Source organism: Ictalurus furcatus, chromosome 7 (genome assembly GCF_023375685.1).
Source record: "Ictalurus furcatus strain D&B chromosome 7, Billie_1.0, whole genome shotgun sequence".
In the NCBI taxonomy this organism is placed as follows: Eukaryota; Metazoa; Chordata; class Actinopteri; order Siluriformes; family Ictaluridae; genus Ictalurus; species Ictalurus furcatus.
Window position 1 is genome coordinate 18202379 of NC_071261.1, and position 14389 is coordinate 18216767.

Consider the following 14389-nt stretch of genomic DNA (forward strand, 5'->3'; position numbering starts at 1 on the left):
AAAGCTTACCTTACATTAAACATTGACAGTTCTTATCCTTTAAGATCAGTCGATACAGGCAAATTCAAATGTGGAAATATCCCCAACTAGTGGTGAAACTCGGTAATAGGCATCACATAGGCAATTAAACATGTAAATAGTAATTAAGCATAAAAACCACATGAAACACTACAAATTTACCTGCACCATAGAAAATGAATACTGAGTGTTGGGTATTGTGGTGCGAAAAATCAATCAATCCTTTACAAAACACAAAATAATACATGAAGACATCACAATTAATCCTCGTGAAAACACAGCTCAATTAATCCGATATGAAACAATGCATTCGACGCTAAACGCATGTCGACGAATTCTTTACATGTTCATTACAAAAATGCTTTACAATGGAACAATAACTTTTGTGTTTTAAACATTTTCTACGGATAAATCAAAGTGTGCAATTTACCCAGCATGTCTCATTAAATCTGCTGTTGGAAATTCCACATTTCCCTCCCCACATACCATCTTTCAACAGTTAGATGGCGCTGTACCCATTTGTGCAGTAGTTTAATATGAACTTATTTACACAGCCTTACACAGGCCTATAAATAATAATAATAATAATAAAAACCCCAACAACTTAAAGTTAGTTTGGCGTACTTAGAAAGCCTAAGAAAACTTTACAGAAACGTTCCCGAAATTAGTTCGTAGTTACAAAAAAAAAGGACCTGGAAGTTACCTTTGGCGAAAGTTCTTTGTCAGTTGTCATATAACAAGAGGAGAACTTTGTTTTAAAGTTCCCAGAACGTTTTAAGAATGGTTATGAAGTTGTTATCAAAACTTCAACGTTCCCAGAACGTTATGAAATGGTTCCAAAAAGAGCCAAAGTGGAACCAAAAGCTAACCTTAGGAAAGCATTCTGGGATGTGAGTAAACAACTAACGCTGTCTACTAATGTGACGGAAGAATCCAATAATGGTGTCGAAAGTGACTGCTAATTAATGTCATTTTCATTACAGGACATGGGACAAGTAAGTGACAAGAGCTGTGCTACTGAAAAGGTACCGCTGGGATTCGAACCCAGGATCTCCTGTTTACTAGACAGGCGCTTTAACCAACTAAGCCATGGCGCCACGTGGAGACGTTTAAAACGGAGTAATCATGAACACACGTCACGCGCCACGACTTTCTAGTAGATCAAAAGTTAATATAGAACTTTTAAACGATAAATATATATTGTAATGCACAGTCAGACTAAGTGTGCTACCAAGGGTGGGTCTATTATTCTGTTGTTCTCTTCTCAGCCACATGGTGACTGCAACATTGTAATTAAAAATGTTGTTCAGGCTTTGTCTGTTAGTGGATGCAGTCACTAGGTTGGAAAATATATTTTTAATGTTGCATTTAAAGCTGCAGTATGGAACTTTTTTTTTAATGAAAAATGAACAAAAATCAATTATTGTGCAAGTACATGAAAAAAATCAGTGTTCAAAACTATCTCCTTACCTTACCCTGATTCACAACGGCAAGCTTATAATAATGATTTATAAATTGAGCTGTTTTGCGGGAAATGTCAGTTTGTTGCCATTCGTCTCTGTGTGGTTACGTCACATCCGTAAACAGAAAGAAGAAGAGCCGGCTACTATATCGTGTGTGTGGGTGCTGAGGGTGATGGAGTGTTTGTAGCTTGTTCTTACAACAGTTTCTTGGAGTTTAAACTTGTCATCTAGATGGCTGCTTTTAATCTAGACAGTTCTAAACGGCAGTCATCGTCGACATCTGGGGAATCAGTTGTTGCCAAAACCAAGAAACCTCAAACTGCAGAGAGCCTGCAGTAAAAAAGGGAAAGTGACAGAGCTTGTGTTAAAATGAGAATAAATATCAGCATGGCTTTTGAGAGGTGGTGACAACTCTGAGATCTGGAGGGATTGAAGACTGATTCAGAGGTGGCTTTTTTTTTCTGCTGAACAGTGGCTCAATAGGTAGCTAGCTAACATTATCACACCTGTTCACTTGATTCAGCTAGGTATCCAGTTTCCTTTTTTTTTTTTGCTATGTTCAGTGTGGCACTTATTTTCTGCTAGCTATGAGAGAGAGCAACTCACCTCTACTCCAAGAAAACCGTGCCGCCACCTCCATTGACAAGTATTGGAGCTAATATAATAACCCATATGTATACCTCAGACCATCAGATTCATCCGTGCGGCGGAGCAGTGCTGAAACTCAACCCATGTAAAAAATAAAATAAAATAAATAAAATAACTCCGCAAGTAACTTTCAGTTTTATGTTTCAAACAGAGATGGTGATAGAGAGGCAAATGTTCAGTACTGTAGCTTTAATAAAATGTACTTTACATACACTTTTTTTTAACTGACACATACCTGGAGGACAGAGTCAGTATCTACTGTCTCTTCCAGCACATTCTCAAGCTCTGCAATAAATTAGTTTTATGTGTCTCAGAATTACAACTTCAGTAACAACTAATATTTTCTATCGTCCATTTAAAACCAATAGCCAAGTTTATTAGTTAGTAACATTAGGATCAATATTGCATTGTGTTGATCCCTTAAAATGTGTATAGCCATGTTTTCAAGTGCACCAGCATTCAGCTAACTATTAAATCGTATAATTTATGTCCAAGCATTAATAAGAAAGGAGAATATATTACCAGCTACTCATTTTAAGTTTAGCTCTGCTCAGTACAACATTTATCTAAATGTTAGCTACCAAGCTAAGTAGCCAGGTTTGTTAGCAGTGTAGTTATTGTTAGACCAGAGTTTCCCCAAACACAAATGATACTTTGGGGTTAGCAAGTAGAGTTTTTTTTCTAAATAAAAACAGGTACAGGTGTCATGATTAAACTCTCTAAAACCTCCTATCCCTATCACCCAAATCAATTATACTGTTATAGTTATTAAAGCCTTTAACAGCTGAAGCTGAAGCTCCTCCTACCGAGAGGAGGCTGAGTCCGGTCAGGAGGAGCGCTTCCTCACTGCAAGCAGCAGTAAACGCAGTAACTCACACTGGCAGAGAACACGACCAGCCCCGCAGCACAGGCAATCTCACCAAGAGTTCAGTTCTTCATATCTGGCAGAAATCTTTGGAAGTCCATCGTTTTCGTTGTCAGCAGTCCCTTTGTGTAAATCAAAGTGACTAAAATGAATAATTATGACACATTGTGTCCCACTTGACACTATTCAAAACAATGAAAAGTTGTGATAGTTTGATAGAAATCCTTGGATGTGTACACTTTACTGATGAACGCTAATCATGACTAGCTAACACAGTTAAGTCAGCCATTATCATTACAGCATGGTTTTTCACAATACTGTGTACTCCACATTTCTCTACCACTATCTAACTCTTAATGGTTACACCCTACAAAGTGTACACAAACACACACACACGCACACAGACACACAGACACACACCATTAAACTCTATATCTAAAGCCCACACAGATGTGCTAAAATAAAATCTGACTCATGGTTCCAAAGCTTTCCATATATGTAAGTAACTTTCAATTATAAGGAACCCACTGAAGTCCAGGCTTTTGGTAGGTTTGGGGGATTCATGATGATGTAAGCTTAAACTGCCTTGGGCCTTTTAGGAGTTTAATCATTTACAGCATGTCTGTACTGGATCAAAAGAAATCATATTTCAAGGATTCTGAAAGGTGTGGAGTGGTGAAGAGGTGACAATGGTATCTTGACATCATTAAATATTAGAGACCTACATTTTACAGTATAACTGCTCTGTATATTTATATTCTGAGTATTTTTCTTAGATTTCTGGCATTTTGATGAACAAGACCAACAAAGGAATGTAACATTATGAGATTCATTGCATCATTACAACTTTAAAGTAGCCGATTCAGATGTGTGGAATGATCCAGCACTAAATTAATGTGGCATGTGCCTGTATATTAGTATCTTACTATGGTGTTGGGCCACTACAAGCTGCCAGCTTCAGTGCGCCTTCGCATAAATTCTACAAGTATCTGAAACTAAACTGGAGGGATGAACTCCATTCTTCTAAAATATATTCCCTTTATGGGTGTTTTGATGATAGTGGTGGAGAGTGATGACTAACACTTCATCTTCTAAAACCTTCCACTGGTGTTCAATTGGGTTGAGATCTGGTGACTGTGAAGACCATGGCATATGATTTACATAATTTTCATCTTCATCAGACCATTCAGTCAGCCCTAATGTCCTGTGAATGGGGCATTGTCATCCTGAAAGAGACTACTCCTATCAGGACAGAAATGCTTCATGATGAGTCAGAATAACTTGTATGTAGGTATGTATGTATGTATGTATGTATGTATGTATTATTAAGTTCTTCCAAATACGTGAATCTTTGTATTTAAAGATTGCCTTCTACTCATATGTTGTGCACCTAATCAGAATGATTCAGATAACCCTTTTCCATTAATATCCAGGCTGTTTTTCTAGTCAAATAAAGGGAAATGTTTTCCAGTAAACATTTCTCAGTTCACTTATACTGTACATATTTCTTACTTATATTTTCTAATTCCATAGTCTTTAATTGCAACATATTTATTGAAGTTTAACTACAATGTTAATAGATGGTGATTGTTATTGATGTAGCCTCTATCAAGAGGGAGAGAAGCAGTCAAGAATGTGTGTGTGTGTGTGTTTGTGTGTGTAACTATATTTTTCCTCTTGAAAGCATTTTAATCTCGCAAATCTCCTTAATCTCAGACTGGAACAGGTCAAATCATCTCAAATCATATGTAGGAGAAGTAATAGCAAACCTTGAAATAAAATGTTGGCCCCATTATGTCAGCCACTATTCTTTGTCTAATGACGCATAATAAAATATATGTATGCCATAAACAACATTGGAGATGTAAATGTTCAAGATGTGATGGAGTCTGAAATTCAAGCATTACTAATCACATGGGAGCTTCCTGTAAAACCACTTTCAAACCACACCAATGATTGTGGTCTTAAATCAAAAAGAAATATGTTACTGTTTTTACTTTCTTTATTTCTTTCTGTCTTGCTTTTCTTCCTGGAATGGATGCAGTTGAGCAATAGATATTTCCACACCTCTAAATGATCTCATTGAGATTTACTGGAATAAGTTTCCTTGAATAAATTCTCTAATCATGTCAACACAGGAAATTAGGCTCATGGCACAGGAAATTAAAATTGTCTTTAGCCGTGGAGCTGTGGAAAATAGCATCATCACCTGTTTTTAAGCAGATATTATTTTGCTGAATGAATTAAAAGGGAAATAAACATCTGTCAGAGTTTCAACTCTTAATTGTCCTACTTAAATCTAATACAAGAGCTTGATTAGGCAAATTTAGAGTAATAAAGAATAATAACATTTCAAGGAAATGCGTTTTGTGTTGAAAACTTGAATGAGATTGTCTTCTATGCATGACTGCTCATATATATGACATAGTTTTCACAAATGGTGTCTTGTGAAACATGGTTTATTTTGAAATTGGATTGAAATTGGTGTTACTGTAGCTTTGTTTCTCTATTGCAATCACAGTATAATTTAGATCAAAACATTTGTAGGTAAATTTGACACACATAATGACTGACACAGTCATTGAAGGAATCCATCTTCAGACCCCAAAATGAGATAAGAAAATATGCAGGACTTTCAAATTTAAATAGTAGTTGACTCATACTGGTGAACGTGGTTTCCTTAAGTAAGACATTCTACTGGTCTGGTTCAACTTCCATTTGTTGTTCCTGGAACAATCCTGGAACATTCCTTTTATCTAACCACTACCACTAATGTCATCAGCCTGTGCCTCAGTTCCCTCCTACTTCTGAGCTGCTTAAATTTTCCCCACACACCAGTCAGATTCTAGACAGAAAAATTATTGTGTAGCTCTGCATTCAGTTAATAAAATTAAAAATAAAATGACATTACACTTACAATGAAATTATGTTAAATGCAGATAACAATTTACACCCAAACAAGTATTTATTTAGTATGTGTAATTACCTAAAGTTAGCTGCTGGACCCTTCAAAAAGTTCGCTCCAGAACATGCTGTTTTCCAGAGAGATAAAGCATAATGTAGTTGCACATTTTGTTTAAAATTACCCCCAAAACACAGAAGTATATAGAAAATGAACAAAGAAAGAATGGAATGCAAAGCTGAATAGGAATTTGATACATTCTGGAAGATGATACATTTTAAGAGAATTTAACCAGCTCAGGAATGTGAGCAATAGGAGACACACACAGATGACGTCATATACTAGTGGCTGGTTAAAAGGAATGCTGTTCCAGAAACATGCACTATTTGACAATAAATCACAAATTAATAAGTATTGGATTGATGCTACCATAAGTTAACATGAGCTCTGTTTCTTGAAAGCTTTTCTGTGCAATACTGTATCTGTCTTGTGGAACTGCTGCTATATAAGCTGGAATATATGGACTAATGACTCACAGGATAGAGAAAACACATGGAAAAGTATGAGAGAAAACTGTGTCATAAATGAAAATGAATAAGAGTAAATGTGTTCAGGTTTACAATGATGAAAATGGGCACCACAGTGACTTTACAACGAACAGGACTTCCATCCAAAATTGCCAAACGCACTAGACGAAAACATATCATTGAGGCTGCTGAATGATTAAAGGTGCTCCAGAAATATCCTGTAACTACTGGTCACTCCCTGCATTATATTCTTCATGTCTGGGCTATGGGGTAGGATGGATGGACAGAAGGGCTTTCTCATAAAAAATTTATAAATAAATAAAATAAATTCAAGCCTGCCTACATCACCCAAAACCATGTAGCAAAATGTGTTATGGTTTGATGAGAGCAAAGAAGAACTTTTTGGGCATAACTATAAAAGACATTATATGGTGTGATGGTCACCACACCCCCTTATATGATGTCACATGAATTAGTTATATCATGTTATTTCTATCAAGTAGTTCCACTGCAAAAGCTTAGTGATGTGAGTTTTGACTTTAACTTATCTGGCCAGAAAATAAATGCAACATTAAATCTATATTAAACATTAAATAAATGCTATATTAAAATGTCCGAATTGACCTGATGTCCCAATATACCCGAATTCATGCTATGTTTACATTTATTAGACATGATCTAATATGTTCTATAAATGGCCCTGGGACGCTTTGTTGTGTTGTATGAGGATATTCAAATTTTCCTTAACTCAGGAAGCCCTTAAGTTTGGAGCCGTTACATGGTGTCCTCTTTGTTTATAGTTTGTTTCACAGCAGGGCATGAAGCATCTGAAGGAATACCATTCGCATTAGACAGTCATAACACAGTGTGTTTGTAGAAGCATCACCCTTGGAAACTGGCAAATCTGAGCACGCATTTGAGTAGTGCACACATTTAGAATGCTTACAAATCACAGATTGGCTGATTATGAGTCAATAGTCATTGTTTACTGGGCAACATGCAAGGAAAAATACAACATGTTTTTTGGTACAAAGGTTCTGGATAAGCATGTCTGCTTATCCAGTAATACAATAAATGTAAGTGGCGATGAAGCGTTTAAATGAAATACTATTAAGGACAGTTCTCCCACTGTGTCTCCCACTCAATTCATGGCACATATTGATCTGAAGAGTACTTTCAGCTATAGGTTGATCCAAACATGGTGTAGAAGGGCTGATATCAGAAGTTCTTCCTGCAGACTGCTTTCACATTGGACATTGTCTTATGTGAATTAGTTGTTGGACAGTGTCAATGATTGCAATGTAAAAACAATTGCGCTTTTTTTTGGAGCTAAAGAGCAACAGTTTTTATCATGGTCCAGAATTTATTCATTACTCATATTTAATTTGTTATATGATATGTTCTACTTTGTACTTTGGACACTTAAACCTATTTTATTGCTACTTTACTTAATGGCTCTATTTTTCTCTGTCTACTTCATGCCACAACAGTTCATTTGGAATGAAGCATTTAGGTGATTTATTTTAGCAAACTTTAATTGTGTCTTATTTACTCATTGTGGTGGAAATTTTTTTTGTTGCTGTGGTAAAAGCTTATGAATATCTCTCTTAATCAGTTTTTATTCTGAGAAACATAACAAATATGTGAGATACTTGGCTGTGTGTGTGCTAGAAACAGATCAATTCCAAACCTTTTATCCCCACTTAAGTCTGAGGAAAGAAACTAAATTTATTTTTTCTCAGCCCGAGAGAAAATCAAAAGATTGAATATTTAGTTAAGCACCTCAAACCATGACAGGGTGATATTTATTATGCAAGGACATGGAGGTGGCATGGATGTGCTTTTGGCAATGCTAGCCCGTTGTCAGGAAACACACACACACACACACACACACACACACATACACACAAACCCCTCTGACCACGTTTACATGGACAGCAATAATCTAATTATTGACCTTATTCTGAATAAGACAATATTCTGATTAAGGTGTTTACATGAGTTGCTTTTAGAATATTCCTTTCATGTTATAGAACATAGATCGATAAACAGCACACGTCATTACATCCCCACGCCACGCTGCCCAACGTTCTCTCCAGAATTTCACGCATCAGCATACAGTTTGTCTTCGTTATGGTACCGTATACAGTTTTGGGTGTTTTATTTTTAATTTTACGAAAGCTTCAAGTGCAGTTAATTATTTGTCATGCTATACGTGCAAATAGATGACTGCGTACTTACCTACTATATAGTAGTATACTACTATTTAGTAGCTGTAATACGTGTATTTCACCTACATATATAGTAGGTAAATACGCAGTTTCGGACGCAGCCATGCCCTCTTGTTTGCCGTCAAACCGTAGAGCACTGCCGTGAGTGTATGTATCCTGTTGCAAAATGCGGTGAAAACTCCCACATGATGTTAATAGTGTGATTAAGGTGTGTACATGTCTGTAATGCAATTCGATAATGCGACTAAAATAGGAATACTCCACATGTCTTAATTCGATTTGTGTTTACTTCGAGTATGACTTTAGCTGGATTAAGATAATCCATAATCGCTGTTTACATGGTAGTTTCTTAATCAGAGTATTGTCTTAATCGGGTTAATATCGGATTATTGTTGTCCATGTAAATGTACTGACTGATCACCTAGCACTTCATTAAAAACTGTGTTAAAATTAATTATGAAACAATGCTCTAATGCTGTTAGATCTGGTTCATACAGGAAATGTCTCCACAGGTATTTTGTATTTGTGGACAGGGTGTGTATCTTGGCTCAGATGTGTCTTCAAGGTGCATGTCTAGACAACACAGAGCAAAGGATGTTATGTAACTGTCTGGAAGTTGTTCGGCCTGTGCACAGAGACCAACACATGTGCAAAAGGAAAGTACCACAAGGTTTTGTTAGTTTCTCAAGCCTTTAGGGCCTTTAGGGCTATGAGAGTTAAGTGAAGGAATTCAGCTTTCGTTTGAAGCTATTCTCTTTTAAACTATTGCCTCATTAACTAATTCTTTTCCATTTCATTCAATCTGCTGGAGTACTCTTCCAAAACAGTTCCATCAACAAAAACCTATTACTGACCAGGTATGTTTGTGTATATTGTCTATTGCATTTAACTGCTATGTAGTGGAAAGTAATGACACATGTGTGCAACTGACTTTGCTTTGATTAGAGGGAATGGTAGCAAGGTTGTTTTTTTTTTTTGTTGTTTTTTTTTTTTAAACCTAATCATTATGTTTAATGCTAGCCAATACTGGATGCTTATGTAGTCATATGTGTTGGAAAAATACTCAAAAGTGTTGCAATACCTTATAAAGAGGTGTCCAAACATATCCACAAAGGGCTGGTGTGGCTGCAGTTTTTCATTCCAGTCAAATAGGAGCCTAGATTTTGATTGAAGACAAAGACGGATAGATTATATTAGCGGAACTAGGTGTGGCTCCTGCTTGGTTCAACTCAAACAACAAAGTGTCCAATTCACATAAACATGCGAATCACAAGTAAAAGTAGGCATAATCAGGTTAATCAGAAACAACTTAAATTATTATATCATTATAATCCAGATGCAAACCTACAATATTGAGTTTACATTCACTTAATTATTTTCCTGTAACCTCTTTTTCCTGGTCAGTGCTGCAGAGATCCGGTGCCTATCCTGGGAACACACCCTTATTGGGATTACAGGGCAACACACGCACGCACGCACGCACGCACACACACACACACACACACACACACACACACACACACACACACACACACACACACACACACACACACACACACACACACACACACACACACACACACTCTCTCTCTCTCTCATAATGAGTTTACACACTCCAGTTCATTTCAAACTTTTGAGGTCTGGGAACCACAGTGCAGACAAAACATGTAAATATTTATGTTGGCACAGAATATATCTCTAATCGTAGTATTCTCAGAGTAGAGAAATGTTTTTTTTTCCTTATGCAATGTAACTTCATGTGCTGAATAAGTTCCACTGATAATGAACTGAAAGTTACCTGAATATCTTACATGAAAAAGAACTGTATATATAAATAACAGGTTCTCTAAAACTGCATTCAACACAGAACAAAAAAGTAGATGTAATGTGTTACTCACACCAACTGACTGTCTAAGGTCTGGTGTGTTCATGTACTACGTGTAGCTGAGGGAGAGATATGGACTTCAGTTTACAGTATGTGCAACCTCTTGCTTTAGTCACTGCAACCACAAAACATGTGCATACAATCTGTACCCTTTAGGACATCCAGCCACCCATATAAAAACCTTTATTACACTTTCTTGGTTGCTGAACTAATCTTTTTACACCACATTAGGAGATGGGTGAACACCAGTCATGTGCCATTAGATGAAAGTCAATGAAACAACAAGTAAATGAAAGTATATTAAACAAATGTAGCCTTGTTATACTTCAGTGAGTTCAAAATTGGTGTTGATATCTTGAAGAAATTACTTCCTAAACCAGAATTTGACTTTTTGATTTGTACTGTTTAGTTTATCTGATTTAAAACAATAGTTTGTTAAAGATGCACCATGTACAATAGTACCATCTCTGAAACATCTTGCCAGAGTTAACATCCAACCCACAGCTTCCAAAAGTTATATTTATAAGACTGAGGATTATAAATATACGGATCAATATGGTAGGAGCATTATATTCATATGAGACAACAGAAATATTTCTTTTGCATATGTATATTGCATAAAACTGCCATGATATGTTTACCTTGCTAAAATCTGTGAAAGTGACATGGTCTGCACATTTCATTCTCATAGTAACAGACACTGTTTAGTCTTAACAACTACTTCACACCTTCCTCTCACTGTTGTTTGGTTGAACACCTTTCAAAGAAAATGTGAAACATGCACTAATGTGTTCTATACAATTCTGATTTGTCTGTTTTCCTGAACTCTGTATATTTTTAATCACTCTCACTATCTTCAAGCTAAGATAATCATTTCCAAGAACATTCTTTGTTCCTGAGTGGAAGACTCATGAGATGTTTTTCCTCTTTTTCCATTCTTTTGCTCCACTGGTCACATCCTGTGCTGAATGTTTTGACAATAACTGCCTGCTTTAAATCTGATTAAGCATTAAGAAACTTTGGAATTACTGAGAAATTACAGAGCAATTCGGTCTTACTAGGTGCTGACTGTATTGGCCCAAGGTCCCATGTGAATAATTGCTGATTTTACTGTAGGTACATGTCCTAGCATTAGTCTATCTCTTGACACTAATCACACATTAGAAGCTTCAATTTTATGTTTGGGGAATGGTTATGGGAGATTTTGAGTCCTTTTGTGAGATTGAATATGCAGTAGATTTAATGAATATTTTTCAAAGTTTAATCAAGGACCCATTTATGCATTTTATAAATCTACAGATTTTTGCGTAAAACACATTTGTATTGGGTTCCAGATTTAAAAAATTTTTTTTAACTTTGTGGTGTGTTTTCACTAAAAATGGAAGTGTAGAGTCATCATCAGTTGACACAGCTCTTTTCTTCTGTCACATTCACTGTTGCGGTCAGAGGTCTGATGGAGTGCACATTGTCCCTTGCACACAGAAGGGAGTTCCTGCTCTCTTTCATAAGCTTGGACACACACCCACACTACTTCTGCTTTCTTTCACTTTAGTTTTTGCTTATTATTTCTTACCCAATATCAATTACATAAATGACTATTGCATTGTTGTGTATTATCACCGTTTAATTTGGTAATTCAGTAGAACTTAACTGTTCGCTGATGTCACTATGTCACATAGGATCAAAAGTTTTAAAAAAAAAAAAATTAAAGCAAATAAAAAATGGTAACTGTCTGAACTCCTCATGTCACTGGACTAGTGTATTTAAGAACAACTGTGAATAGGCCTTTTGAGAACTGGAAAGTTACAGCTACATTTAAACTACATTTAAACTGTGTGTGTTGTAACACAAGAGAATACACACCTCTGAGATACTTGCGCTGAGTGTTCCTTGAGGTCTGATCAAGCAAGGCATGTTGGGCTAATATTTTTTTTATTTGTCAAAGAGAGTTGTTGGAGCAATAAACATTGTTTGGGCAGTATTTTCAGTCATATTGATTGACTGCTAAAGTAATATGTGAAATGTAACAATTTTCATGAGATCATGTAGTCTAATTATGATTTTAACAAAAATATTCTGACTCAACCTTGATCTTGTGATTATTTTCAATCAGTCTATTTAAGTGCCTATAAGTGGACCTTGTGTGTAGACAGTTGTGCTTGCAGTACACACATTTCCAGAAACATATATTTCAGTTTAATTTTATTCACATTTTTAAAGATCCTCACATCTTTAAACTCATTAACATTATTTATTTTCTTTGAGTAGATACTTTCTGAAATTGTGTTCAAATTATAAAAGAAGTTCATATTGTATAGCAGCCAGGTTCTGTTGTAACATTCATCTGAGTGATGTTCATAGTTTCAATTCCTTATGGCTGACAGCATTTTGTGAACTTAGTGTTACAAGCAGGGTCAGCGCCAGGGCATTCGGAATGAGACGGCCTCGATGTGTCACTGGGGGGACCTACCTCGCCCACCTCACTAAAATAATAATAATAATTTTAAAGAATTAAATGTTAATAAAGTACCATATATTTTCTTTATAATTGTGGATGCCGTGTGTTTGATCAGACTCCTTTCCTGGACCTCCCTGGGTAATTAAGGTGGTGGCAGCTGGTGACGTCAAGTATTTTTTTAGTCAACTTTTACTCTTTATTCATAATCAGTATCCATGGTAAAACTAAATTAATTTACAAAATTGTTCAAAAAAAATATTTAGTTAATTATTTATATTTCAAGAAGAGGGCACAGTGGTGTGGTGCTGAGTCCCAGCAGTTGAAATCGCATTGAGGGGCTGGGGTGGAGGGCTTACCAGAAGTGAGGGGGCACAGTGACCTAGGTGGCCAGACCGGGCCCCCTTCGGCCCCCTCATGGTGCCGACACTGGTTACAAGGTTCTATTTGGGTTAAAAATCAACAGGAGATAAATCGTTGTAATATTAAAATCATGATTTTGTCTCTTCAGATACATTATTTTGTTGTCTGATTGTTGTTTTCTGTACCGCTTATCTTACACGGTCGCGGTGAGCCTAGAGCCTATCGGGGCAGTGGACACCCTGGACAGGGTGCTAACCTATTGCAAGGCACAATCACACACACATTCACACACTACGGACAATTCAGAGATGATTTGCCGTAGTGTAATTCAGAGAGAATTCAGCCTAAAACACATGTCTTTGGACTCCAGGAGGAAACCAGAGAATCTGGAGGGAACCCCCGAAGCATGGAGTGAACATGCAAACTCCACGCACACAAGGCGGAGATGGGAATCAAACCCCCAACCCCAAAGCTGCAAGGCAAATGTACTAACCACTAACCACTGTGTCCCTCAGATGTACATCATACTACTTATTAATATTCCAGCTATTAACAGTTATGGACAAACATGTATAATGTACTGTAATTTAATGTGTGTACTGTATATTTGGGTAAGTACTGGAAACAAATATGAGTAGATTCAGAACTGCTTTTTTCCTAGACACAAATTGTTTTTACTGCTGACAAAAGTAATGTTAGACTTACAGTATGCTGTATATTATAGACCTTAAACACTGTAATGAGCTAGTAAAACTGAAGAGATGTCATAGTTGTAAACGGCATAAAAGGATTCTGTGTTTGCTCTAGAATGTGGCTTAAGTTGATGGATTTTCCAAAATCCCCTTGGTTTTTGGCTCATATGGTTACAATGAGTCATCAGCCAAAGTGAGTTCCCATGTTTGTCTGTAATGTGAAATAGGTGGGCGATCTCACTGGGGTCTGCATTTGTGGACTTTTCCATTTATGATATGGAATGGTGCTAATTTAGGAATTGCTGTGTACATAAACTAAAAATAGTTTAATAATTACATG

At 36.4% G+C, this 14389-nt stretch overlaps 1 non-coding gene across 1 annotated transcript; it reads right to left on the bottom strand.

Annotated features, from left to right (window-relative positions):
• Nucleotides 1-1041: 1041 nt before the first annotated feature.
• On the bottom strand, nt 1042-1115 carry trnat-agu (transfer RNA threonine (anticodon AGU)). Its single transcript has one exon. It is a non-coding gene; the product is annotated as a tRNA-Thr (tRNA).
• Nucleotides 1116-14389: the final 13274 nt, after the last annotated feature.